At 42.2% G+C, this 27099-nt stretch overlaps 2 long non-coding RNA genes and 1 pseudogene across 2 annotated transcripts; 1 reads left to right on the top strand and 2 right to left on the bottom strand.

The window, feature by feature from the left end:
- Positions 1 to 18732, bottom strand: part of LOC116321799 — a 56826-nt pseudogene extending 38094 nt beyond the window's left edge.
- Positions 333 to 1173, top strand: LOC120438814. Its single transcript, XR_005612175.1, has 3 exons — positions 333 to 582; positions 706 to 807; positions 1042 to 1173. It is a non-coding gene; the product is annotated as an uncharacterized LOC120438814 (long non-coding RNA).
- LOC120438808 lies at positions 7816 to 10734 on the bottom strand. Its single transcript, XR_005612166.1, has 2 exons — positions 9680 to 10734; positions 7816 to 9240 (listed from the first exon to the last, which is right to left on the bottom strand). It is a non-coding gene; the product is annotated as an uncharacterized LOC120438808 (long non-coding RNA).
- Positions 18733 to 27099: the final 8367 nt, after the last annotated feature.

The following is a 27099-nucleotide window of genomic DNA, read 5'->3' as shown; positions in this document are numbered from 1 at the left end:
CACGTGAAGAACCTAGTTATGTTGCCAGTGTCAACCCACCAAAAGGCACTTTCACAATATATAAAAGAAGGTATTCCTTTTTTAAAGTTTACTTTTATATTTGTTGTTATAGTTGAGTTTGGCAGGGCTTTTGTGCAGTCCTAAGAAACATACTGCCTAGAGTGTTTTTCACTTTGTGGAAGAGTTTCTTTATTTTTTTTCTGTTAGTGTATGGAACTGAGGTGCTTCCTCAGGAGCTCCTTCAGTTGTTGGAGGATGGAGAAGAGGACGCAGCCATGACTTGTGAGACGGCGTCTGAGTCAGCTGCTACTCACTGGGCGATCAGAAATATGGTGTCCTCGCAAAAGTGGAAAGAGGCCAGGCCTTGTCTTATAGACAATATGTTAGCTACTCTGGATCCACAGTCACACCGTGTGTGTCAGTGTGGCAAACAAGTAGTTGTGAGGTGTCTGGACTGCCTGCCTCTTCCATTCCTTTGTGCTGAGTGTGATATTGCAGTTCACACACACTTTGTCCTGCACAACAGAGAGGCAGTAACAGGAGGGTTTTTGCAGCCTTCATCAGAGTTTCACAAGCCAATAGGTACGGTTTTTAAGTCTTATGCATTTCTTGCTATGTACTATGAGTGGGTGCTGTTATTGTATATTTGTTGTGTATCAGTTAATTTCCAATTCTTTTTATATATATTGTGTGTTTTAATGTTAGTTTGGCTGTTGCCTGTGCAAAGGCCAGACCATGTGTGTGACTGCCCAGCAGGTAACGTTGAGGTTTCACCCGGCGCAATTGTGGCTCTTGTAACCATAAATGGTAAGTTGCCCTTTTGTCACACACTACATACACAATAGATGTGTTTGCAGGTTTTATTGCAAATTGTGCATTGCTATCTTGGTTTGAATTACCCTCGGCCCGCAGTATATGTGGGCACCTGTCAAAGGTCATTTGGATTTACCAGACCGATTTGAAAACAACATGAAATCTTCACAACATGTTTAAAATGAATGCTTTGAACCATGACTGAATTTATCCTTATCCTTTCTAAAGGCCGTTATAACCTTGCACTGCCAGTGGTGAGCTGCACCAGCTGTGGCCTAATGTGGTCCCCCTCAGTTAAGGACATCCTGGGTAGTGGATATTGGCCTGGCACCTTAAATTTCTGCACCCTGTTTTCAATGGCTGTCTTTCAGTCTTTCCATGACATTAAGAAGGCTGCACCACGGATGTCACTTAAGGCATTTGTCAAAATGCTGGATGAAAGAACAGCCCATTTTGGAAGGGTGAGTTTCTAAATTTGCCAAGTTTAAGGAAATTGTGCAAATCAATGTTTATGATGACTGTCCTTGAATATTCTGTTGTATGTCCTCTATGTAAAAGACTGGCCGAATATCACCTGATGCCTTCAGTAAAAGTTTCTTGGAGTGGAGTGCTGTAAAGTTTGAGGTGGACAGGATGTGCAAGGAGCCATGCTTTAGCTGCCCTGCCTGCACTCCAGACATGCTTGCCGTCTCAGTTGATGGAAACCGCAAGGTTTATCGCTTTCAATCTAATGCAAGGTACGTTATGCATTGTGTACATAAATCAAATATGGATTTGTAAAAAAATGTATTTTACTGTTTCTTTTCAAACAACTGTCACTGTGTTCGTTCAGCACTTCAGAGCAGGCGAACTTTGAAGGTGTCTTCATTGAAAAAGATGAGGAAGTAGCTGAGTTTGTGAAATACATCCAGAGACACACAAATCATGTAAGATACACATATATATTAGTGCAGTCAGCGGTAATGTTGTTAAAATGACATTAACGCCATAACCATATACACATAGGTGTGTGTGTGTGTGTGTGTGTATATACATATATGGATGGGTGGATATTTATTTTATTTTTCTCTTGGTGTTGTGGTAATACTATTTACTTTACTTTATCTTAATGTGTACTTAATTTTGTCACCATGTGTATTTTAAAAAAACAACAACATGATTTTTATGTTATGTTATCAGTGCTGTCCTGGGGAGATATGAGGTCTTGTGTGACTTAAGGCTAATTCAGCTAATTGTTATGCATTTGTTTTAAAAAGTTTGTCCCTGATAGGGCTTAATCACGTCGTGTCTTTTATGTTAAAATCTTTGAGTGTATAGGTCCCGGGGAAAGGGTTGTGCGGATCTTCATCTTGGACTGCAGCAAAGGAGTCGACTAAAAAGTCCACTGGGAAGTTGGATGAAGAGAGCATGGAAATAGCTGTTTGTCGCCACGGAGTCCTCTTAGCTGCATTGAACATGTTTCGAGGGGAGATCTTTGCTTATCCCCTTTTTCTCCAGAGGAAGTTGGGAGCTAACGTCCCAGGACATATTACGTTCCTTTGCTCCGATGTGGCCTGTAGATATTTCCCCTATTTAACCAAGGTGGCTCAGCAGTGCCCTGAGCTGAGGAACCTCTTGTCAATGCGTCCTTTTCTCTCTGTCATGCATGCAAAGGCTCACACTTGGAAATGCAAGGTATACTGCAGCCTGTAGTTTTGGATTAATTTGAGACATTTCCTTATAAGGTTGAATGAATTCAGCAGTCATGTATTGTGACCTTTCTATAGATCCAATGGGGAGGTGCGTTTCAGGATGGGGCCGGTTCAACAGTTGGAGAAGAGGTGGAACAAGTAAACAGTTTCCTGTCTAGGGCGGCCATCACAACGAAGTACATGTCTAAAGCAGGTATGTGTCCGTGTCTGAGATTCCACTCAGTCTCCTGCTCATTAATTCTTATTTGTATACTAACTGAAATGCAGGGCGAACAGACATGCTGACCCTCCTGGCTTTGGGGTGGAACAAAAGGAAAGTGGAACAACTGGGCCGCAGTTTGAGCCAGAGATATCTCAAGGTGATTTTTTTTTTTCAACACCCATTTTAATGTGTGTGGTAATGGGGGAAAAACACCAGTACTCTTTTAATGTCAATATGAATGACATTTATTAATGTATTCTTAGATCATAAGGATCCTTAGAGAACAAGTGGAGAGCCTGAATGCGACCAAAAATGAGCTGGGTGTGGATGACGACACACTGCAGCAATTGGTGGCCAATGTGCAGAAATGGGCTGAAGGTGAGTCTCAATATAACGCACTCGTGTATAACAATAGGACCTACCATGGCCTCATTAAAGAACTTAAGGTAGAATTAATATCTTTCTGACAGTGTCAACAAACAATGAAAAATAAGCCTTGTAAAAGCAGAATTGATGGCAGAGTTGTTGCGTTTGATCAAATTGTATTGGAACTGGGTTGAAATGATGTCGTACTAGTTGGTTTTATAAACCTGAACACCAACATACTTGTTATCTAATGATAATGCAGCACATGAAGGCTACAGATGTCTTATAACGAATGTCATCAAGTCAGTGATTACAGAGTCCACTGTAGTTTGGTGACTGTTACTCATCCTGTATTCTGATTAATATTCCTCTCACTTAGAAACTGATCAAACTGATGGCAGCCTTGGAGCGTTGCAGACACGAATAGAGGAGCTTGTCGTCATCATCAGAGTGCGAACACAAAGTCTTTACAGACAAAATGGTACGTCCCAGTTTCTTTGAAATGGACCGTTTGATACTTAGTTTGTACAGCTACTTTGTAAACAGAATAAAATCAGATCCAGGTTTGTTTAAGCTGGATGTGATTTGTTCTAGCAAACAAATTGATGAGTGTAGATTAAAATGTAAATATATACATTATGCGAAGGTGTGAATTTTTTATGATTATTTACAGATAGCAACAAGAGGCGACACAGAATTCGCAAGGTCATCTTAGTTGAGAAGAAACGCTTGGCGGCTGCTGTTGACGACTACAACAAGCTTGCTGAACCAACAAAGTCAATCGTATCCAGTGATGCCCTCATCCAGACCGATATTTGGCCCTGGCCGAGCACAAGTGAACGTAAGCTCTTGATTTATAAATATCCTTTTTAAACAAACTCCCAGTATCTGAGCAGTAGCTGAATGTTTTGTTCTTGAGTCATAACGTGCTACTATGTTTTCCCATCTGATGTTGTTAAACTGTAGCTGCTGCTGACCTCCAGACAAAGAGAAAGATCTTTGAGAAGGTGATGGCTGTGAGGCGCCTGAGAGAGGAGGAGATGATCCTGTGCAGGGAGATGCGGCATCACTGGACAGTGTTGTGAATGCGATCTGTGGTGTTGGGGACAATCTGCTCAGACTGTAAGCACATCTTTTATTTATTAATTATTTGATGAATCGATTGAAAATAAGAGCAGATGCTAAAGTCTTACTGGATCTTTTACCTATATCTAGATTGCTAGCTAACACTGCCTTCTCCCTTAAAAAAAAAAAAGTTTAATTACAGGATCCTAATTCCTTGTGTTTATGAGGTGAGGTTTTTGTTGTTTGTTTGTTTTTACTTTACTCATATTTCTTTGTTTTGTTCTTTTTACAGCCTCCTTTGTTGGCATGTCGGAGGATGCACAGAAGGGACTCCGTAGCCTGGTTTAAAAAAAACAAAGTGAACTGAAAGCTGAAATGCTCAAAGTAAAGGACATGTACAAGAGAATCCTCAGCCACCAACCACTCCTGGAAATGGACTCGGAGGAGGAGGAGGACATTCCAGACGATGCCACTGAGAGTGATTTGAGCACTTCTGATGAAGACTGATTGTGTCACCATTGATGTTATTTTTGGTAAAATAAAAAGTTAATCACATCTCTGTTTAATGTGATTTTTCAACAGACCTTTTACATTTTGAGAAGAAAAATGTAATTCCCTTGGTGCGGTTGTTTACCCTGAATCATTCTTTCCCATCTAATTTAATGACTAGTATACATGTTCAGATAGACTAACCTAATTTAATTCATGGGATGCTTTCTGGGCTGCTCAAATTATCACAAAATTTAAAAGCACCAGGCAGCAAACTCACAAGTAAATTTTTTGTTCAGTGTTTTGTCGAAGAAATCAACAAGTACAATTGAGATGTTTGCTGTAGTGGTGTGTTTGTTAAGAAGCATGCCAGCACACTGGTGAACTGACAGTCCCAGAATGCACCCGAGCCACTGACTCGCACAAGAGCAAATGAAATTGCTTATCTAGAAAGACAACCGTCATCAAAGAAGAAGTAAAAGAGTAAGAAACGAATGGTAAGGGAAGGTACTGCGGGGTAGGAAAGAAAGGCCAGAGCCGTGCAAAATGACCTCCAGCAGGCCACAAATGTGCACGTCTGCTCAAACGGTCAGAAACTGACTCCATGAGGGTGGCATGAGGGCCCGACGTCCATAGGTGGGGTTGTGCTTACAGCCCAACACCATGCAGGATGTTTGGCATTTGCCAGAGAACACAAAGATTGGCAACTTTGCCACTGGCGCCCTGTGCTCCTCACAGATGAAAGCAGGTTCACACTGAGCACTTTTGACAGAGTCTGGAGACGCCGTGGAGAACCTTCTGCTGCCTGCAACATCCTCCAGCTTGACGGTTTGGCAGTGGGTCAGTTTTGGTGTGGGGTGGCATTTCTTTGGGGAGCTGCACAGCCCTCCATGTGTTCGGCAGAGGTAGCCTGACAGCCATTAGGTACTGAGATGAGATCCTCAGGCCCCTTGTGAGACCATATGCTGGTGCGGTTGGCCCCGGGTTCCTCCTAATGCAAGACAATGCTAGACCTCATGTGGCTGGAGTGTGTCAGCAGTTCCTGCAAGACAAAGGCATTGATGCTGTGGACTGGCCTGCCTGTTCCCCAGACCTGAATCCAATTGAGGACATCTGGGACATCATGTCTCATCCACCAACTGCACCACAAAATGTCCAGGAGTGGGCAGATGCTTTAGTCCTGGAGTCTGGGAGGAGATCCATCAGGAGAGCATCTGCCACTTCATCAGGAGCATGCCCAGGTGTTGTAGGGAGGTCATACAGACTAGTGAGCCTCATTTTGACATGTTTTAAGGAAATCACATAAAACCAGATTAATGATTCTGTATTGCATTGATCAAGGAACCAACCCAGTAGGAGCTAAAGGAATCCTCTTGACATTACTTCACTCAGTAAGTTTATATTATGTTTAATGTGCATTTTCTGCATCAGTTTAGAACATAATATGTTAGCGCTCCCTGGTCCTTTTTGGAGACAGATCCTGAGACAGCAGACAGCTATGGAGAACTCGTGTCAGCTGTGGTAATTAAGGAATACTTTGATTTAATATTGATTTCATGACAACTATCCTCAGGCACATATTCCTGGATACATACAATGCCATGAGTAAACTCCCATTTTAGAATCATTGCCTTCTTTGAGCTGACTTACTGCCTCAGACTTTGGCCCTGTGTCCCCAAAAGTATAGAAAATCCATGACATTGAGTAAGAGGCCTTTATCATGTTATAAGTGAGAGAGTTTGGTGTAACAGTGGTTGAACATGCCAAATCAATCCACAACATACTGCCATTCCCCAGCTGTAACCTGCATATGCATCAAACCAAAATCTAGTATCATAGCCACATGATAGACATAAAGATGAGGTTAAAACGGTTGTATCATTTTGCCAGATAGCTTCATCCCCAAAAAGATAAACATTCTTCAAAAACAAAAGTTTGTGAATATTTGCTGTATTGCCAGGCCTAAACCAACCTGTTAAACTTATCAAATTATTGTCATAGATACAAACCTATTGATTGAAACAGAATAATCCACTGAAACCTCCATCATCATCCAAGATCACTGTTACTATTCAGATTATTTTATCTCTATTTTAAAGTTTATTTTGATCCTATTGTTTACGTGTGTAATTGCATTTTTATTGAAATTATGAGAGGAAAACCCTTAATCAAATTGTATCTTTGATATCTAATAATAATATTAACAATAATGTTACATATGTAATTGTCAGTGGAAAATTGTACTTAGTAGTCAGTATAAGCTTTTAATGATATAAGTTTGCATATGATAGAATACTGTATGTTGACCTTTTGATGACTTAGACTGTTGTCCACTACAGGACTGTTTTATAAATTCTTTCTCACAGCTGAATAAGCTGTTATTATTTCACTCCTGCCAGGAAGAGGAAGAGCTGGACACTCTTATCTGACGCTCCCTAACAAGAAGAGAGGCTGCGTCCTTCTGAATCTCACAACACACACGCATACACCTAAACCACTCTTATCTTCACTCCCTACACACTAACTTTCCTCTACCTATGAATAGACGTATTCACTGTTGTATTACTTTTGTATATAAATAAAGACAAGTGCAAGAACAGAGCGCGCATCACAGGGCCCCCACTCTGGTGTGAGCGTTCTGTGATCGTCCTTGTATACAAGTAAATGCTGCAGCGTCTCTGTGTCTCTTCACTCTTAGACTCTCAGCTGAAGAAGTGTCATTTAGAATAAATCTCTTGACAGTAATATGTACAGAATAATAATGTGCAACCAAACAAGAAAAATAGCAAAAAATGTCAATTTTTTTCTAATACCCTGTATATAAAAACCACGTATGACCACAACTCCAAATGTGCAATTGTCACTGCATCTAAACATGACATATTGCCAAAGGTAGAAACATATAATATACAATATGTTCTGAAGCTGCTACTGGTGCAGTTAACTTTGCTTTAGGCTCCCATACACAGTAGGTGTTACTTACTTTACGTGCAGTGCAGTATTACTTTAACTTGTAATATGTTATAATAAGCAAGTCACTTCTATATTTATGAGGATGTACACAATGTTGGCTGATATGTAAAACTATGAGATATCGAGTGCAGGGAAGATATTATTGATTGATCAGATTCATGAATGTGTTAGGTACTTAAGCCACAATTAGAGAGTGAAACAGAGACTGACACTGGCTGAAATGTATAGTAAATATTTTATTTTGAACTTTTATGCTGAACTACAAACTGAACTGTGCGATCGCACACAGGGATCTGGTTTACTGTGTGTAAAACTGCGCAGGTTCCCATGTGTCATCCAACACTTTGCCACTGTCAGGGGAAAAACATAACAAACAACAATGACAACCACACACAAACACACACAAAATAGGATAATTTAGGTTGTGACATATGACAATTTTTTAGGATGAAATATCTTCTATATTCACGTCATGCTTTATACACCTTCATTGTAATCTAAATTAATCAAATCAAGTCAGAGAGTAATAATATATGTAGTAGATGTCAAGCAGGACCATAGCAGCAGCCACGAGCCATCGGAACCTGCTGGATGAGAGAGCACAGAAACTACAGGGAAGAAGTTTAGTTAGTAACATGCATGAACTGCATTACTGAGACATGTATGTTTACAGATGGTGGTGAGGGAGAGGGGGAGAGTTTTCAGTAAAAGGAGACGTGACTGCATCTTCAACCAAAGAGACAGACAGAGAGAGGGGGGGGGGACTAACCCCAGCAGTCTGGTCCTATGACAGCATAACTAAGGGCTGACCTGAACCAGCCCTAACTATAAGCTCTATAAAGAAGTAAAGTATTTGTACAATGGTCACCTTAACAACCTCAGGGAGGTAATCAGGTAACCTCTTAAGAAGTATATAAGTTATTTAAGAATCTTGGTGTTCATATTGGTAACATTATATAACATTTGTTATACTGGAAAGTCTTGAAGAGAATTATCAGGTCTGGTTTTCGTGAAGATTTTTAAAATTACATTTGTATATACATGAGTGTGAAAGACCATACTATACACACACACACACACATACAAAATTGTTCAGGTGGGTAACACCAGAGGTTCAGTATGGCTAGCTTTGGTAATGTGAACGCCACATGGGAGGTAATAAGGCATATATAACACTATTTTCATGTTAGCAACAGGACATGTAGAGCAGCTGTCACCTCACAGCAAGAAGGTTACTGGTCTGAACCTTGGCTGAATAATAGAATAGAATAGAACAAAATAGAGTAGAGTAGAATATAATAGAATAGCTGGTGACTGTTAACTATCCTCATCCTCACCATCTTGTTTGTCTCTGTGTAGCCCGTGGTGACCTGCCTTCTTATCTAGGGTGTACCATGAGTATCACCCAAAGACAGCTAGGATAGGCTACCTGATAAGGACACCTGGTTACAGATAATGGACAAAGCATATCTTACTTCTCAGAAGGTGTTCATAAAGCTTCCTCATCTTCATAAGGATGTCACGTGCAGCACCTTCCGCTGGTTCGATCTGAGTGATCACGTCCCCTACTATACGGCCCTTTCGGTCAAACTGTCCAAGAAACAGAATTGGCTGGAAGCCCAGGGCATGTAGTTTTGAAACCTGCAAGAACAACAAAGAAAAACATGCAGCCAGTCTTTCATGTAAGCAAATTGATGTATAACAAACCTTTAAGTTTCACATCTTTGTTGTTTTATTGTTGTAGATAGTTAAAAAGTATTTATGGTGACCAAACCTGTAAATTAATGATAAAATCCACCTTGAAATGTTTTGTCTCTCAGTTAATAGCCGATTAAATTAAAAATCAGAAGTAGCTTAAATAAAAATAGTTTTTTCTAGTTTGATGTCTTTAGTGTGATGATGTTATTCTGATGTGAATAACTTTTTTATTTATGCTCTTTTATAAATTAATATTTTATGTGTATATACATGTCTTGTTAGTTTCTTACTTCATGATATACAAGAAAACATTGACAACTGTGATTAATAAAGAATTGTCTAGCAGACCAACCACTTATTAGATCAGAACTTTTAAACTTACTGACAACTGGGCTGAATTAACCACCCTGCTCGCATTTCTGTTTTTTTTAACAGAGGCAGCCCAGTTACTGTTTTTAAACTGTTCTTGTGTTTTTTTTCAATCCCTCCTTTACGTTCAGGCTGCCCAGGCATCCACTGCATGTCTTCCTGTTGCAGGTGTTTGGAGACTGACAGGAAGGGCATGGTTTGGTTTTTGACTTTGTAATTTCTGCAAATGAAAATGGAACATGTAGGGATTATTTCAGGTCTGTCTTGGTGAAATGGTTACAAAAATAATTTGTGACCAAAGAAATAACTTATATTACGAGGCATTATTACACCATATTTAGAAAAAAAATCAATTACGAGATTAAAGTCGTTAATATTGAGTTAATTACGTGAATAGGGTTAAAAAAACTGAATTGATTACAGAAAAGGTACATTGCTAAAATAGAGCAGTACTAACATTAGCTGGGTGGCCAAGCAAGTGTCTTACACATGACAATACGTCACAAAAAAAATTAAATAAACTTTTGCAGAAGTAGTTCTCTTGGTACACAGACTGCTCTGTGAAAACATTTCAAGTTTAATATCAGTTTAATATCACTGAAAATAATATTTCACTGAACATGCAAATTACCCACAGTTTATCACAACTTACTTAGCTAGGATCTGCCTCGTGTCGAGTAGAAAAATTCCTGCAGGACCGTAAGTTGAAAGATCCATTTACTACGACTCCCAAGATGCATTGCAGTAAAAACCATCCAATCGCCTTGCTTAAGATCTGTTGACGTGTCGCTAAAGGCACGCTGTAGATAAATATTGCAATTTGTAAAAAATAAAATAAAATTAAAAAATAAAATTTGCGCTCAGGTATGCACCAGCTCACTCCCGGTGGCTACTTGGCGGGGCCTGGTGCCTGTCGCTCGGTCAGGCCTCTTCCAGGGCAAAGGGGCCTGCAACTCAGTTCACTCTGGCACAGCTGGCTGCCGGCAGAGCCGGCGGGCACGCCAGTGCAGCCCCCTCTGGCTTCTGCTCCGTGGCTACTGGGTGACCCCTCGTCTGGGGATCTCCTCAGCCCTTCCCAGGAAGGTGGCACGGATGCCCCTCCGTGGTACTCCTTGGGCTCTCGCACTCTGGGGCCTCTGGATGTCTGGAGCCTGGATCTCCTCCATGCCTGCTTCATGCCCTGGGGGACGGGGCTATGGGCCTCCACACCCTCTAGCAGACCGTTACATGGGAAACCTTTTTGTATACAAGCGCGTTGATCCACACAGGTGTGCACACGGGTGTTCACTGTTCGTGACATAAACTACACCTTTCTTAGCTGCTACTTCAAAGCACACTGTGCGCTGTCTGTCCTGCGTGCTGCACAACAACTTTCAATATTTAGTATTTACTGCTGTTCACACTTAGCTAGATTAACGTGATGGTGTTGTTTAGTATGTTGCTTTGTTTTTGTTTGGTTGTTTTTGCTTGTCTTCTCTTCTTTTTCTCTCAACAGGTGATCCAGGAGATTTTTTTTTTTTCCTTTCTCTTTGTCTTTGTAAGTGCCCTTTCTCACTGTCCCTTTTCCCTTCTGTTTTTCTTTTCTTTCCTCTCTTTCTTTCTCCCTTTCCTATCCCCCAGTCATGTCTGTCCCATCTGTAACAACTGAAAATAAAAAAAATAATAAAAAAAAAATAAAATAAAATTTGCAATTTGTAATTACATAATTAAACACTGGGCCAGTTTATTTTCGTATTATCGCTGGTTATTAGTTTAGAGTAAATAAAGGAATAACGGGTAGCACCAAGCTGTTGTTATCTTCATTTCCATACCAACGGCGGTTGAGGCTTATGGGTAGTGTGCAGTTACGGGATTAGTGCGCCGTTAGCGTAAATTGGTCTGATTGGTTGGAGCCGAGCGCATCCAAAACTAACAGGAGTGGTGAATGAATCTATAAATGTGTTTTATGTGTGAAATGAAAATAATAAACCTAACAAAGGATTATGTACGTTAAATCTGCGCACTTTCAGATCATGAATCACTTTGGAAAACACTGTGTGATGGCCACAACATGAAGCGATTTTATTGTTGAATTATCAGTGATACTTTCATGTGTTTTTGTTGAGAAATGTTAACGATGTCATTAAAAGAAAGCATTAAATTAGGGAGAAAAACCCGTTCGCGGAGAGGGTCCCCGGTTCTCCAGTTAGATTGTGCTTCACGGCGTCACGTTTCGCCGTGACGGGGTTATTATTGGAGTAAATGGATGGCTGGAGCCTCTACTCGAAGCGTCTCTGATCGCCGCGAGCGGCTTCATATTGGAATGAATTGGCAACCCACAGCGTCACATAAAAACGTGGAAGGGTACCTTTAGCGTCAGCATGAGAAGTTAAGGGACGTGACAAATCGTCAGTATTTTACGCGTCGGGAGTGAGAACGGATTGGTGATATGGCAGCCTCGCTTCTGTCAGTCTGCCCCAGGGCAGCTGTGGCTACAACTGTAGCTGCCTCCACCAGTGGGTGAATGTGAGAGTGAATGAATAGTGGAATTGTAAAGCACTTTGAGGGTCTCGAAAAGCGCTATATCAATGCTATCCATTATTATTATTAAAAGTACATGTGCATGTAGGCTTGGTTTATTCCTCGCGGGTTGTTTTGGACATTAAATACACTTATGGTCAGAGACACTGATATATTTGCATCATAGTGTCTGAGACAAGACCGAATGAAAGCTGTTAGGATTTGGCTTCCTAAGCAGTTGGGATAGACTCTGTGGGTTCAGGGGAAAAAAAGGAATGATTTCACACACAGATTAAAAGTGTCAATAAAACCAGTGTTAGCAGCTCTGTACTCTGGAGCCTGGTGCTGAGAATAAGCAGTCTGCTAAAACACTGGCACCATCATTCAGAAACAGCTCTGAGTCCCTCTGTGACAACCACCCAGGACCACTAATGTGGAGGTGTGGAGCAGGAGGACGAGGACAGGTGGAAGAAACCAAACTGACATCAAAGAGTTCATGTTACTAACAGCTCACCTCTCTACAGCCGACAGAGGCTGGACTTTAAAATGAACAATGTGACCATTGGACTGGTCACTCTTTAAGGACACACAGCTGGGTTCAGGTTCAGGTCCAGCAGGTCTCTCATTGATCCTGTCAGAGAAGAAAAATGAGTTTTTCCATTTGGAGCCATGGAAGCTGATGGAAACTTAAAATACCTTTATCATCCCCTGTTTGCTGGCTGAGCATGAGCTGAAGGAAAATCTAAACTAGTGTTAGCAGTGTAAGAACAGAGCGCCACCCAGAGGTAAACACAGTCATTTACACTGTGCAGGACTATAGGGCTTTGGAGCGTGATGTCACCATGACAGTAGGCCAAACAAAGCACATGGAAGTGTCAGCTATGGTTTGTACATGCTGTGTTGTCGGTTGCAACGTTAGATCACACGATAGGGAAGGCAAGAAGCTGGAAAATGGGCTCTCTTTTCATCGTCTCCCCTCCTGGAGGCAACGGGAGGGATCTCGTATATCCGATATTACTAAACGAAGACATCAGGCTTGGATTGCAGCGGTCAGATGAGCGGATATCGAGTTCTCTGCCATCCCCAATTTTTTGTTGGGTTGGTTACGGCATTTTCTTTCAGCTGAGTTTAAATAAATTCATATCTCTCTTAATAGGCTTTTAGCGTTATTTTGAATGCACTGAGGTCATAGATAATTAGACAAAAACATCCTAATGTGTGATGCTGCAGAACCACGTCATGTTGACAGAGTAGCTTATTATTTGGCATTATTGCAGGCAAACCAGCATATGAAATATGAAACAGAAAAGAAAAGTATGTTTATTTTTTAATTCAAGATCTGTTCACATGTACTTAGCAAGTACATACACATGAAATGCAAACTATTTACATGGCAACGCACAGCTGGCAACCTCTGGCTGTATCTTGGTCATATGGTCAACGTACTCACAACGTGGAGACTTAAAAATGGCCAAATCTTGTACCCAACCGTTTGTGAATTAGATGTGCGCCTCCAGGAATTTATAATTATGAAAATGATTCGCCGTGTATGCGCTGACTCCACAGACAAGGTACGCGACGATATCGGGATAGGACAACGGCGGTAGGCTGTCTGGGTTTCCGCTCCACTGCCTTTTTTCATACAGGTCCACATTACCGATGCACGCTATTTTTTTTGCATCTGGGCGCAATCGGTCGCGATACAGCCCTTTGTCTTTTGCGCTGATTTTAAGCATGGTCCTGACAGTCCTGCTTCCAACACAGGGTGTTTGTTTTGATTTGTTGCCTTCTGACATGGTGCAGCGATCCCACAATGCACTGCGGCGTGACGTCAACTCCAAAGCCCTATTGATGGTCCCACTGTGAGCAGCAGGAGTTTAAATGTTGGACATGTTTTATAGAACATGCTCAGTTACTTCCTTTGAGATGCAGATTAGAGACCAGGAAACTGGTCTCTAATCTGCATCTCTAATCTGGACCATCAAACAGTTCATTTAAATCAGACAGCAAAGTGACATCAAAGAGTTCATGTTACTAACAGCTCACCTCTCTGCAGCAGACACAGGCTGGACTTTAAAGTTAATGATGTGACCCTTGGACTGGTCACTCCTTAGGGACACACAGCTGGGTTCAGGTTCATGTTTGCGTTTAGTTCCTTGTTGGTTCCTGTGAATAATGATGGAGCAGTGATGTGAGTGCTGAGCTGTGACATGGAGACGAGTCATGGACAGTTAGAGATGGTCATCTCACCTCTGAGCTTTGGTCTGGCTCTCATGTTCCCCACACAGAGTGCTTTTAGAGGAGGGACTCCTCTCTCTGTCCTCACACTGATCCATGCTGCTCAATTCACATCAGCTCACACACACTTTCTACCTTCACCTGCAGAGGAAACACAAATCATTCATGTGCACATCAACTGAAATCCTCCTTTCCATCATGTGTGCTGTCCAAATATCAGCTGCTTCTTTCCTGCTTCATCTCAGTGTCAGCTGAATGCAGTCAGACAGCAGTGTGAGGCAGAGGAAGCTGCTCTACTATCAGTCTACTAGATGGAGACATAATATGGGCTGAATTTTGTGCCAAACTGAACAGAATAGAATAGAATTCAACTTTATTGTCATTGCACACGTCACAAGTACAAAGCAGCGAAATGCCGTTTGCATCCACCCAGAAGTGCTTTAGCTATAATATAGATATGTTACAGAAATGGGTCTGTTATAGGTATGAGAATACACATATTTTGTATGTTACAATGTATCAGTGAGTGACGAACCGCTGAGGGACAGCTGAGGTCAAACACTGAGACTGGTATCTGCACTTTTCACTTACATCATGTCTGTGTACAAACAGAAATCAGTAAGTGTTACTTGGTTTTAACATATAGAAATACACTATATTAGAGTACAGGTCATTCGTATTTTTATTTTTAAACCACTTTTTTATTTAGGTACATTAGCGGTCTTTAGGTTAGTCTGATTTGAGTTTCTAATATTCCTCTTTGGTTCCCCTTGTGTCTCTGTGTGTGCTTGTGAGTTCTTTCCCTTTTTTGTCCCCATGTTCTCCTAATGCTTCATTCTCTTCTCACTCTCTGTCTCTCGTCTGCATTAAGATAAGATAAGATGGCCTTTATTAGTCCCACAGGTGGGAAATTTGTTTTGTTACAGCAAAAGTGCAAAGTTATGTAGCAGAAATGAGAAAACACTGGAATGCAATACAATAAAATAAAATAAAATAAAATAAAATAAAATACTATGTACAATAGAATAAAATAGAATAGAATAATATATACAATAGAATAAAATAGAAATACAAATACTATATACAACTGAGTAGGAAAATACAAAAACACAACTTCGTCAGAAGAAGAATTGCACATATAGCAGTCTTATTGCACATGTGGGGGTTTGTGTGTTTGATCAGCTGCAAAAGTCTTTGTTGTGGAGTCTGACAGCAGTGGGGAGGAAAGACCTGCGAAATCTCTCCGTCCCACACCGTGGGTGCCGCAGTCTCCCACTGAAGGAGCTGCTCAGTGCTGTCACAGTCTCATGCATGGGGTGGGAGATGTTGTCCATCAGGGATGACAGCTTAGCCACCATTCTCCTGTCACTCACAACCTCCACTGGGTCCAGAGGGCCTCCCAGAACAGAGCTGGCCCTTCGGATCAGCCTGTTCAGTCCCTTCCTGTCCCCAGCAGAGATGCTGCCACCCCAGCAGACCACACCATAAAAAATGGCTGAGGCCACCACAGAGTCATAGAAGGTCTTCAGGAGTGGGCCCTCCACTCCAAACGACCTGAGTCTCCGCAGCAGGTACAGCCTGCTCTGCCCTTTCCTGTAGAGGGCGTCTGAGTTATGAGTCCAGTCCAGTTTGCTGTTCAGATGAACACCAAGGTACCTGTAGCTGTCCACAGCCTTGATGTCCATACCTTGGATGTTCAGTGGTTGCAGTGGAGGATGCTTGTGCCTGCGGAAGTCTACCACCAGCTCCTTGGTTTTACTGGCATTGATCTGGAGGTAGTTCAGCTGGCACCAGTCCACAAAGTCCTGAGTCAGTCCTCTGTACTCCTTGTCGTCCCCATCAGTGATGAGGCCGACTATTGCAGAGTCATCAGAGAACTTCTGCAGGAAGCACTGGGTGGAGTTGTGGGAGAAGTCTGCAGTGTAGATGGTGAAGAGGAACGGAGCCAGAACCGCTCCCTGTGGGGCCCCGTGCTGCAGACTCGACCCTGTCCGACACACAGCCCTGAGTCCTCACATACTGTGGTCGGTCGGTGAGGTAGTCCAAAATCCAGGTAGTGAGGTGATGGTCCACTCCAGAGTTCTCCAACTTGTCCTTCAGGACCGAGGGAAGAATAGTGTTAAAGGCACTGGAGAAATCAAAGAACATGATTCTCACAGTGCTCCCAGCGGTCTCCAGGTGAGCGAGGGAACGATGTAGGAGATGAATGACGGCATCATCCGCTCCAATGCCAGGCTGGTAGGCAAACTGAAGTGGGTCCAGTGATGAGCTCACAAGGCGCGGCTGAGCCAGGACCAGCCGCTCCAGGGTCTTCATCAGGTGGGATGTCAGAGCCACCGGCCTGTAGCTGTTGAGGTCCTTGGGGCGTGAAGTCTTTGGCACTGGAACAACACAGGAAGTTTTCCAGAGCTGTGGGACTCTTCCCAGCCTCAGGCTTAGGTTGAAGAGGTGCTCCATCACCCCACACAGTTGGTCCGCGCAGGACCTGATGGCCCTCGAGCTGATGCCATCTGGACCCGCTGCCTTCTTGGCTTTAATCCTCCTCAGTTCCCTCCTAACCTGGGTGGTTGAGAGAGACAGACTGGAGCCTTGTGATGAGTGTGCATTGGATGCTGTTGTTGGGGGTGGGGAGGAGTGAGCAGGGTGAATAGAGGAGGTGTGAAGTGTCTGAGGTGTCAGAGGTGGAACAGCAGCAGTGGGGGTGGGTGAGTCTGCAGCCGATGTTGGAGACTGCCTCATGGCTGAATCAAATCTGTTGAAGAAATGATTCAGTTCATTTGCCCACCTCACATCCCTCCCAGGCAGAGAGTTCTGATGTTTGTGGCCTGAGATCGTTCTGAGGCCTCTCCAGACTTCACCAACGTTATTTTGCTGAAGCTGGTTCTCCATCTTCTGCCTGTAGCTGTCCTTCCCATTTCTTATCAGTCCCCTCAGTTCTCTCTGCACCCTTTTCAACTCCTCTTTGTCTCTGGATTTGAAGGCCCTCCTCTTCTGCTTGAGGACGGCTTTAATTTCTGGGGTAATCCAAGGTTTGTTGTTGGAGAAACACCGTACAGTCCTGGTAGGTGCGGTGTTATCCACACAGAAATTAATATAGTCAGTAATGCGTGTAGTAAGGCTGTCGATGTCCTCTCCGTGGTCGTCACAGATCACCTCCCACACAGTGGACTCAAAACAATCCTTAAGAGCCTCCTCGCTCTCCTCCGACCATCTCTGCACTGTGCGGGTGGCTGGTGGCTCCCTGCGCACTAAGGGCTCATACACAGGGACAAGGTGCACCAGGTTGTGATCAGATCTGCCCAGGGAGGAGAGGTGATGAACTGTATGCCTCTTCTGCATTGGCATACAGTAAGTCCAGTGTTTTATTGTCTCTGGTTGGGCAGGTCACATACTGGGTGAAGGTGGGCAGTGTGGAGTCCAGTGAGGCATGATTGAAGTCTGATATTATGAGAAGGGCTCTCGGAGATTGCGTTTGCAGTCTGCTGACCACCACTGAGTGGAGAGTGTCACAGGCTGCATCCGCGTTGGCCGAGGGGGCATATACGCTGTTATCGCGATAACATGCGAGAATTCCCGGGGCAGGTAGTACGGACGCATGCTAACGGCTAACAGCTCAATGTCTCTGCTGCAGAGTTGTTCTTTCACAGTGATGTGCCCGGGTTACACCATCTGTCATTCACAAACACTGTCAGTCCCCTCCTTTCCTCTTACCGCTCTCTCTCGTCCTGTCCGCTCGCAGCATCTGGAATCCCGGTAGTGTCACGCTCGTGTCCGGAGTTAGCGGTGTTAGCCACGACTCCGTTAGCATCATGATGCTACATTGCCGGTACTCCCTCTGTGACCAGGTTAGCGACGTTAGCTCATCCATCTTATTGAGCAGAGATCGTACGTTTCTAATAATTACAGAAGGAAGAGATGGTCGATAACGTCTCCTTCTCGGGCGACGGCGCTCCTTCCCAGCACGACACCCCCGTCTTTTCTTCCTCAGTTCACTGGGAATGTCGAGTCTGTCCGCCGGCAGTACCGCTGCTGGATGCAGCACTAACAGCTGATCCCTACTGTAAACAAAGGATCCCTGCTCTGGGTCCCCAGACACGGGTGAAAAAAGTAGAAAAAAACTAAGAAAAACAACCAGAACTAGCACAAAACGGTAGAACATGGTTGCAGAGTCTAATTACTAATACGTTAGTTATAAAAATTACGAGAAGAAAAAAGATAAGAAAGAAATAAACTCAGAATGAGCAGAGCTGCTGTAACAGGCTGCCGCACACGGGGGGCGCCGGAAGCTGAAGAGTCCGTGTCCACATCGCTCTCGTTGTCTCCTCCCATTATCTCTCTAATCCATCTGGTTTCCCTGATAGTTCCTTACACACAAAAGCAACCTCTTGTGTGAGTTAGTCTGTGCCTTAGTGTTTCCTGTTTTACTTTGGTAGTTTCTTGTCTGGTGTGCGTCCTGTTCAGATTTGTTGGCCTGTTTTGTAGATCACCTTCAGCTGTGTTGCTGTCCCCATTTGCCCAGATTTATGTATATGTCTCCATCTGTCCTGCATCGCGACCTCCCTCATGGCTGTGTGTTTCTTTGTCAGTTTTGTACTTATTTTTCCTTCACACAATAAAACTGGATGTTTTTGAGTTAAAGTCCTGCTCCACACACAGTTCATGACAATTTATTTATTTATTCTTTCTTCTGTCTCAACATCTGACTTCACCTGTAGACATACCTGATAACTGATATCTGTTTATCTGTTAATGTTTCCAGTAATATAATCATTTTGTTTGGTCTAAAGACGTCAGTCTGAATAACAGAAGCAACAACCTCTGTGTCATAGACTGGTGGTCATAATGACTCCCTGTTGAAGTAGATCCAACATTTACATGACTTAATTACTCACTGGAGTACAGTCACATGAGGAAACTAGGACACCCTATGAAAGCCTGTATATTGTAAAATATATTTGGACATATAGATATTTAATATCAATTTAAATCATACTGAGGAATCCAAATAATATAACTAAACAATTAAAAAAATCAGAAAAGCCTTTTCAAAACTTTATGTGAAACGTAATTTAAAAGAATGCAATTTCTGGTGAGGAATAAATTAGGACCCCCCCACGTGTCATCCTACTTAAAATGGTTAAAATCACACACAGGTGTATCATGTCAGGTGCACATGATCAGTACATTGTTATCCAGCATTTTAAAGGAGCCCTATTTAAACCTCAGATTGAGTCTGTTGTGCTCCTGACTGTTGAAGTGAGCTCCATAGTGAGATCTAAAGAGCTGTGGGATGCCCTCAGAAAGACGATTGTGGTCCCTTATGAGTCTGGTAAGGGATTTAAAAACCTTTTCTCAAAAGAATTTGACATCAGCCCTTCCACCATCCGGAAAATTGTTTATAAGTGGAGAAAATTCAAAACAACTGCCACCATGACCCCGGTCTGGACATCAAAGCATATTTACCCCCAGAGCTACTGCAAGATGCTCAAAGAAGTCATCAAAAGCCTAAAATGTCATCACAGGAACTACAGCAGGCTCTCTACTGTCGATGTGAACATGCATGACTCTACTATCTTCTCTCTGATTTCTCAGACTTTTTATCTGATTTAGTGCTCAGCTCAGATAAAATAATTATTGTGGGTGATTTTAACATCCATGTAGATGCTAAAAATGACAGCCTCAACATCGCATTTAATCTGTTATTAGACTCAATTGGCTTCTCTCAAAATGTAAAAGAACCCACCCACCACTTTAATCACACTCTAGATCTTGTTTTAACATATGGCATAGAAACTGAACATTTAACAGTGTTTCCTGAAAACCCTCTGCTGTCTGATCATTTCCTGATAACATTTACATTTACAATAATTGATTACACAGCAGCGGAGAGTAGACTTTATCAAAGTAGATGTCTTTCTGAAAGTGCTGTAACTAAGTTTAAGAATATAATCCACCCACTGTTATCATCTTCAATGCCCTGTACCAACATAGAGCAGAGCAGCTATCTGAACGCTACTCCAACAGAGGTCGATTATCTTGTTAATAATTTTACCTCCTCACTACGCACGACTCTGGATACTGTAGCTCCTGTGAAAACTAAGGCCTCAAATCCGAAGTACCTGACTCCGTGGTATAATTCTCAAACACGTAGCCTAAAGCAGATAACTCGTAAGCTGGAGAGGAAATGGCGTGTCACAAATTTAGAGGATCATCTTTTAGCCTGGAGAAATAGTTTGCTGCTTTATAAGAAAGCCCTCCATAAAAGCCAGAACATCTTACTATTCGTCACTGATTGAAGAAAATAAGAACAACCCCAGGTTTCTCTTCAGCACTGTAGCCAGGCTGACAAAAAGTCAGAGCTCTACTGAGCCAACAATCCCTTTAACGTTAACTAGTAATGACTTCATGAACTTCTTCACAAATAAAATTTTTATCATTAGAGAAAAATTACCAATAATCATCCCACAGATGTAATATTATCTACAGCTACTTTTAGTACCATCGATGTTAAGTTAGACTCTTTTTCTGCAATTGATCTTTCTGAGTTAACTTCAATAATTAATTCCTCCAAACCATCAACGTGTCTTTTAGACCCCATTCCTACAAAACTGCTCAAAGAAGTCCTGCCATTAATTAATTCTTCGATCTTAAATATGATCAACCTATCTCTAATAATCGGCTATGTACCACAGGCCTTCAAGGTGGCTGTAGTTAAACCTTTACTTAAAAAGCCATCTCTAGACCCAGCTGTCTTAGCTAATTATAGGCCAATCTCCAACCTTCCTTTCATATCAAAAATCCTTGAAAGAGTAGTTGTCAAACAGCTAACAGATCATCTGCAGAGGAATGGCTTATTTGAAGCGTTTCAGTCAGGTTTCAGAGCTCATCACAGCACAGAAACAGCTTTAGTGAAGGTTACAAATGATCTTCTTATGGCCTCTGACAGTGGACTCATCTCTGTGCTTGTCCTGCTAGACCTCAGTGCTGCGTTCGATACTGTTGACCATAATATCCTATTAGAGCGATTAGAACATGCTGTAGGTATTACAGGTACTGCACTGCAGTGGTTTGTATCATATCTATCTAATAGACTCCAATTTGTTCAAGTAAATGGAGAGTCCTCTTCACACACTAAGGTCAATTATGGTGTGCCACAGGGTTCAGTGCTAGGACCAATTCTATTTACATTATACATGCTTCCTTTAGGCAGCATCATTAGAAGACATAGCATAAATTTTCACTGCTATGCAGATGACACGCAGCTCTATCTATCCATGAAGCCAGATAACACACCAATTAGTTAAACTGCAGGAATGTCTTAAAGACATAAAGACCTGGATGGCCGCTAACTTTCTGCTTCTTAATTCAGATAAAACTGAGGTTATTGTACTCGGCCCTGAAAATCTTAGAAATATGGTATCTAAGCAGATTCTTACTCTGGATGGCATTACCTTGGCCTCCAGTAATGCTGTGAGGAACCTTGAGTCATTTTTGACCAGGACATGTCCTTCAATGCACATATTAAACAAATATGTAAGACTGCTTTCTTCCATTTAGCAACATCTCTAAAATTAGAAATATCCTGTCTCAGAGTGATGCTGAAAAACTAGTTCATGCATTTATTACTTCCAGGCTGGACTACTGTAATTCTTTATTATCAGGATGTCCTAAAAACTCACTGAAAAGCCTTCAGCTGATCCAAAATGCTGCAGCAAGGGTACTGACAGGGACTAGAAAGAGAGAGCATATTTCTCCTGTTTTGGCTTCCTTCATTGGCTTCCTGTTAAATCCAGAATTGAATTCAAAATCCTGCTCCTCACATACAAGGTCTTAAATAATCAGGCCCCATCTTATCTTAATGACCTTGTAGTACCATATCACCCTATTAGAGCACTTCGCTCTCGCTCTGCAGGCTTACTTGTTGTTCCTAGAGTATTTAAAAGTAGAATGGGAGTGAGAGCCTTCAGTTTTCAGGCCCCTCTTCTGTGGAACCAGCTTCCAGTTTGGATTCGGAGACAGACACTATCTCTACTTTGAAGATTAGGCTTAAAACTTTCCTTTTGCTAAAGCATATAGTTAGGGCTGGACCAGGTGACCCTGAATCCTCCCTTAGTTATGCTGCAATAGATGTAGGCTGCCGGGGATTCCCATGATGCATTGAGTTTTTCCCTTCCAGTCACCTTTCTCACTCACTATGTGTTAATAGACCTCTCTGCATCGAATCATATCTGTTATTAATCTCTGTCTCTCTTCCACAGCATGTCTTTATCCTGTTTTCCTTCTTTCACCCCAACCGGTCGCAGCAGATGGCCCCGCCCCCTGAGCCTGGTTCTGCCGGAGGTTTCTTCCTGTTAAAGGGAGTTTTTCCTTCCCACTGTCGCCAAAGTGCTTGCTCACAGGGGTCATATGATTGTTGGGTTTTTCTCTGTATTTATTATTGTGCTATCTACTGTACAATATAAAGCGCCTTGAGGCGACTTTTGTTGTGATTTGGCGCTATATAAATAAAATTGAATTGAATTGAATTGAATTGAATACTATCAGACAGAGAATACACAAGTTTGACTTACATGGGAGGTGTGGAAGGAGGAAACCTTTGCTCTCTGAGAGAAACATTAAGGCCAGACTGAAGTTTGTCAGACCGAACGTAGACAAAGACCACGACTTCTGGAATAAAGTTCTTTGGACAGGTGAGTCTAAAACTGAATTATTTGGACACCAGAGCAGTAGACATGTTTGGTGTAAACCAAATGCAGCCTTCCAAGAAAAGAACCTCATACCAACTGTGAAGCATGGAGGTGGCAGTATGATAGTTTGGGGATGGTTTGCTGCAGCAGGACCTGGCCAGTATCAAAGGGTGATTGAAGAACATGTGAAACCATCTGTTAAAAACATAAAGCTGAAGAGCAACTTGACACTGCAACATGACAATGAACCAAAGCATAACAGCAAATCCAACAAGGAGTCCTGATGTTATACTTCATATTATAGTTTAATCCGATTTTGTTTGCTTCTTTAAGACTAGATTTTAGTTTTTATTATTATGTATTCAGGGTCTGTGTCAGAGACTGGGCTGATAACTCTGTGAAAGCCGTGACTAACATCCAACATCTAAATAAATGTCTATCAAAGAATAATGTGGCAGATTTTTTATTTTTATTCTTTTTTTAGCCAAACTAAAAATAATTAACAGGACATTTCCTATAAAACATTGTTTAATTATCAAAAATAATTTCATTGATTATTATCAATACTTTAGCTTTAATTTTTGTGTTTAGCTTCTATTTCTGTTTTAACTTCAGATCTAGTTTTAGTTGTGAGTTCAGTTTTAGTGAACTACAATAACTTTTCAGTTTTGTAACACTTCTTCCTGTTGGAGTGGAGCGCAGTATTTTTAAGACCGACATGTTGAATCTGCATCTAACACACACCTATACAGAATTTTCATTTACAAAGTCCGCTCTCCGTCTCCTGCTGTTTCTGTGAATATAAACACAGCTAATAAACACAAATAAAGCTCAGAGGCTCTCCCGCCGAGCTCAGGACACATACAGTGTGTTTAGTCTGATTCCCAGAGTCTGATCACACACTAACGGAAAATGGCCTCGTTAGAAAACATTACACACTGACTTTAATGGAGAGACTGGAAATACAAACACAGTTTGTTGTGTGAAGAAATCAAACATGAGCTGAACAAACAGTAAAGTTCCTAAAGACAAACTGTTAAAGGAGGAAACAAAGCAAACTCACAGTTTCTTCACACACCAACAACAACAAGCTCCACTCCACGAAGTTCAGGAAAGACGAAAGGCGGAAACACCGAAGAGGCGTTTGAGGACACTCAGAAGAATCGAAAAGTCTGTGTTGCAATCAGGTGAAACTTGGAAATTCACAAATCTTCAAGGAACTCCTTGGTTGATTTATTTCTGCTGGTTTTCCTGTTTGAAACACAAACATGTGTCATCACTTTGTTGTTCTTCTTCCTGCAGCGTTTGAATATTTTAGCACTGAACTAATGTTTGTTCAAAGCTCATTTCACCTGTTGGAGTCATGAATGAAAGTGCAGACTGAGAGTGGATCACATGATGTTTAAGGTGTGTCATGTGACATGTTCAGTATTGTCACACATGTCTAGATTGTCCCTGATATCATAACTGCTCAAACGCTGATTATTATATTTGAAGAATTATTACTGATGGCAGCAAAGTTTGAATGGAGCTCTCTGTCTGTGCTGATTTGTCGCCCTCTGGAGGTCAAAGCACAAACTGCATGATGTCACTGTAACCACCACAGTGACAGGAAGTGTTTTTAAATGATGAAACATGTCAGTGATGCTGATAGTGTGTTCATCACAGACGCTCAGGCTTCATGTTGACATGAATCAAAGCAGAGAAACTGGAATGAATCAGGTGTTGTAGAAGATGGAGAAACAGGTTGGAGAGAGGATGCTGCTCCTTCTTTGAGATCAAACATGTCGTGTTGTTCACGTGCTGTCAGCGTGACGCACAGAAACCATGGAAACAAAGTGTGAGTGAAATCAGTCCAAAGTAACAGAGTGAAGAGCAGCAGATGAAGCACAGAGGACACAAAAAGGAAGGAAAGAAGGAAACAAGGTCCATCTGTGTCCTTTCAAACAAACAAGCATCAACAGGACTGAAACATGAATCCACATATTTATACACATATTTATTTAATGAGAATAAAAGAAGAATATTTATAACACATCAGCAATAATCAGGCCTGGGATCCTCCTGGTTACAAACAGGGTCCAGGACTGGGACTCTCAGGTGGATCCTGCAGGGTCTGGTTCAGGAAAAGGTGGAGACCAACAGAAACAGTTTTAGTAGAAAGGTATGATTCATTTATGTGAAGGGATCAGAGCATTATTCTGATTATTAAGCTTAAGTCAAATATACTAATGCGCACGGCGCCGTGACACTTAATGATCTGTTATTGTACATTTGTCACATGTGTGTATTTGTTGTTGTATTGTTGCTGCCATGATGCATCACATGGGACCATCACACTACCACCACCATATGTGACTGTTGCTATGAGGCTCCTCTTCATTGATGCTGTGTTAGTTTCAGATGTAACAGGACTCAAAGCTGTCAGAAAGCTTTTGTCTCATCAGTCCACAGAGTCTTTCCCAAACGGGATCATCAACATGTTGTTGGACAGTGTGAGACCATCCTTTGTGTTCTTCTTGGTCTGCAGTGGTTTTCTCCTTGGACTCCTCCATGGATTCTCTTTCTTATTGTTCAATGATGACCTTAACTGAGGCCTGCAGCTCGTTCATGTTGTTCTGGGCTCTTTGTGAGCTCCTGGATGTCGATGTGCTCTTGGAGTCATGTTGGAGGCCACTGGCTCCTGGGAAGGTTCCCACTGTTCCCCACTTTCAGCATTTGTGTCTAATGGCTCTCAGCGTGGTTCAACAGAGTCCCAAAGCCTTAGAAATGGCTTTGAACCCTGTGCAGACTGACAGCTGTAACTCTGTCAGCTGATTGTGTAGATGGTGGCATCATGTGTTGCTGTTTGACATCTTTCAGCCTGTTCACTTTCTCACACGGGTTCTGTAGAAGTTGATGAGTCTGTTGATCCAACAGGTCTTCTAGTAATCAGGCTGAGTGTGTTTGTCAAACTCAGCTTTAGAAACAAATGTGCTTCATCACAGTTCATTCATGATTGAAGCAGAGGGCAGTTATTTTTTTGCACACAGCTCAGGTAGGTTGGGATCACCTTTGTGCCTTAATCAATGACATCATCATTTATTTACTTGTGTTATCTTTGTCTAACATGAACATTTGTGTGATAAACACAGTCAGAAATGACTGAGTGAAAGACTTTTTCACACCACTGTGTGTGATCGTTGGGAGAGTTCACTTATCTACAATGAGAGGTGTGATCAACACGAGTGCACGAGTGTCACATGACTCACAGCTGTGCATGCAGTGGCAAAAGGCTGAGTGTGCCATCAGCCTGTACTCAGTCCTCACTCTGAGCCTCTTCCTGCTGCTTCATGAGAGCAGAGCTGAACTTCCTGCTGTGGGAGAGACGAGGAGGATCCTGGTGCAAGAAGCACAAATGATGCAGTTTGTTTCCTGTTTACACTCAAAGTGACTAAAACCAGATTTATGAAAGTGTCATTTCTCTGAGTCACTGATGGAAACATCAGCTTGTATGAACTGTTCAGTCTGATGGATCCTCTGAAGTGTGTCAGTGAGCTGTTGGAGTAAAGCTTAGTTAGACTTGGACCTGGTTGGTAGTTGTCATAGATCTGGACCACGGCTGGCTTCAGGTCGTCCACTGGGAGCTCCTGGATGATCTCTGTGGTTGATGGTGTGTCCTTTGATAACTGGACGAAACAGAAACAATCACAGACACAGTTTGTACCAAAGATCATCATCTGGTGTCCCCACTGTGGACTTCTCTGACCTCCTCTAAGGACACCAGAACAGGATCTTCCTTTGGTTCAACACGACTCACCAGGAGGCCACGTTTGAGCTGTGAGGAGATGACATCATCACAGTGGTCACATGACGTGTTGGTAGAGTCTGTCTAATGACTCACACTGTGGGGAACATCCAGGACCACCATGTTTGTAGTTTTCTCCTCCCACTGTAGCTGTGATTGAACAGTGTGTGCACACATGCTCTTCATCACCCACAGTGACTCCACGCTGGTACAGACTCTCCT

This window comes from Oreochromis aureus, linkage group 3 (genome assembly GCF_013358895.1).
Source record: "Oreochromis aureus strain Israel breed Guangdong linkage group 3, ZZ_aureus, whole genome shotgun sequence".
In the NCBI taxonomy this organism is placed as follows: Eukaryota; Metazoa; Chordata; class Actinopteri; order Cichliformes; family Cichlidae; genus Oreochromis; species Oreochromis aureus.
Note: the sequence above shows the minus strand (reverse complement) of the source record. Positions and strands in the feature narration are given on the sequence as shown.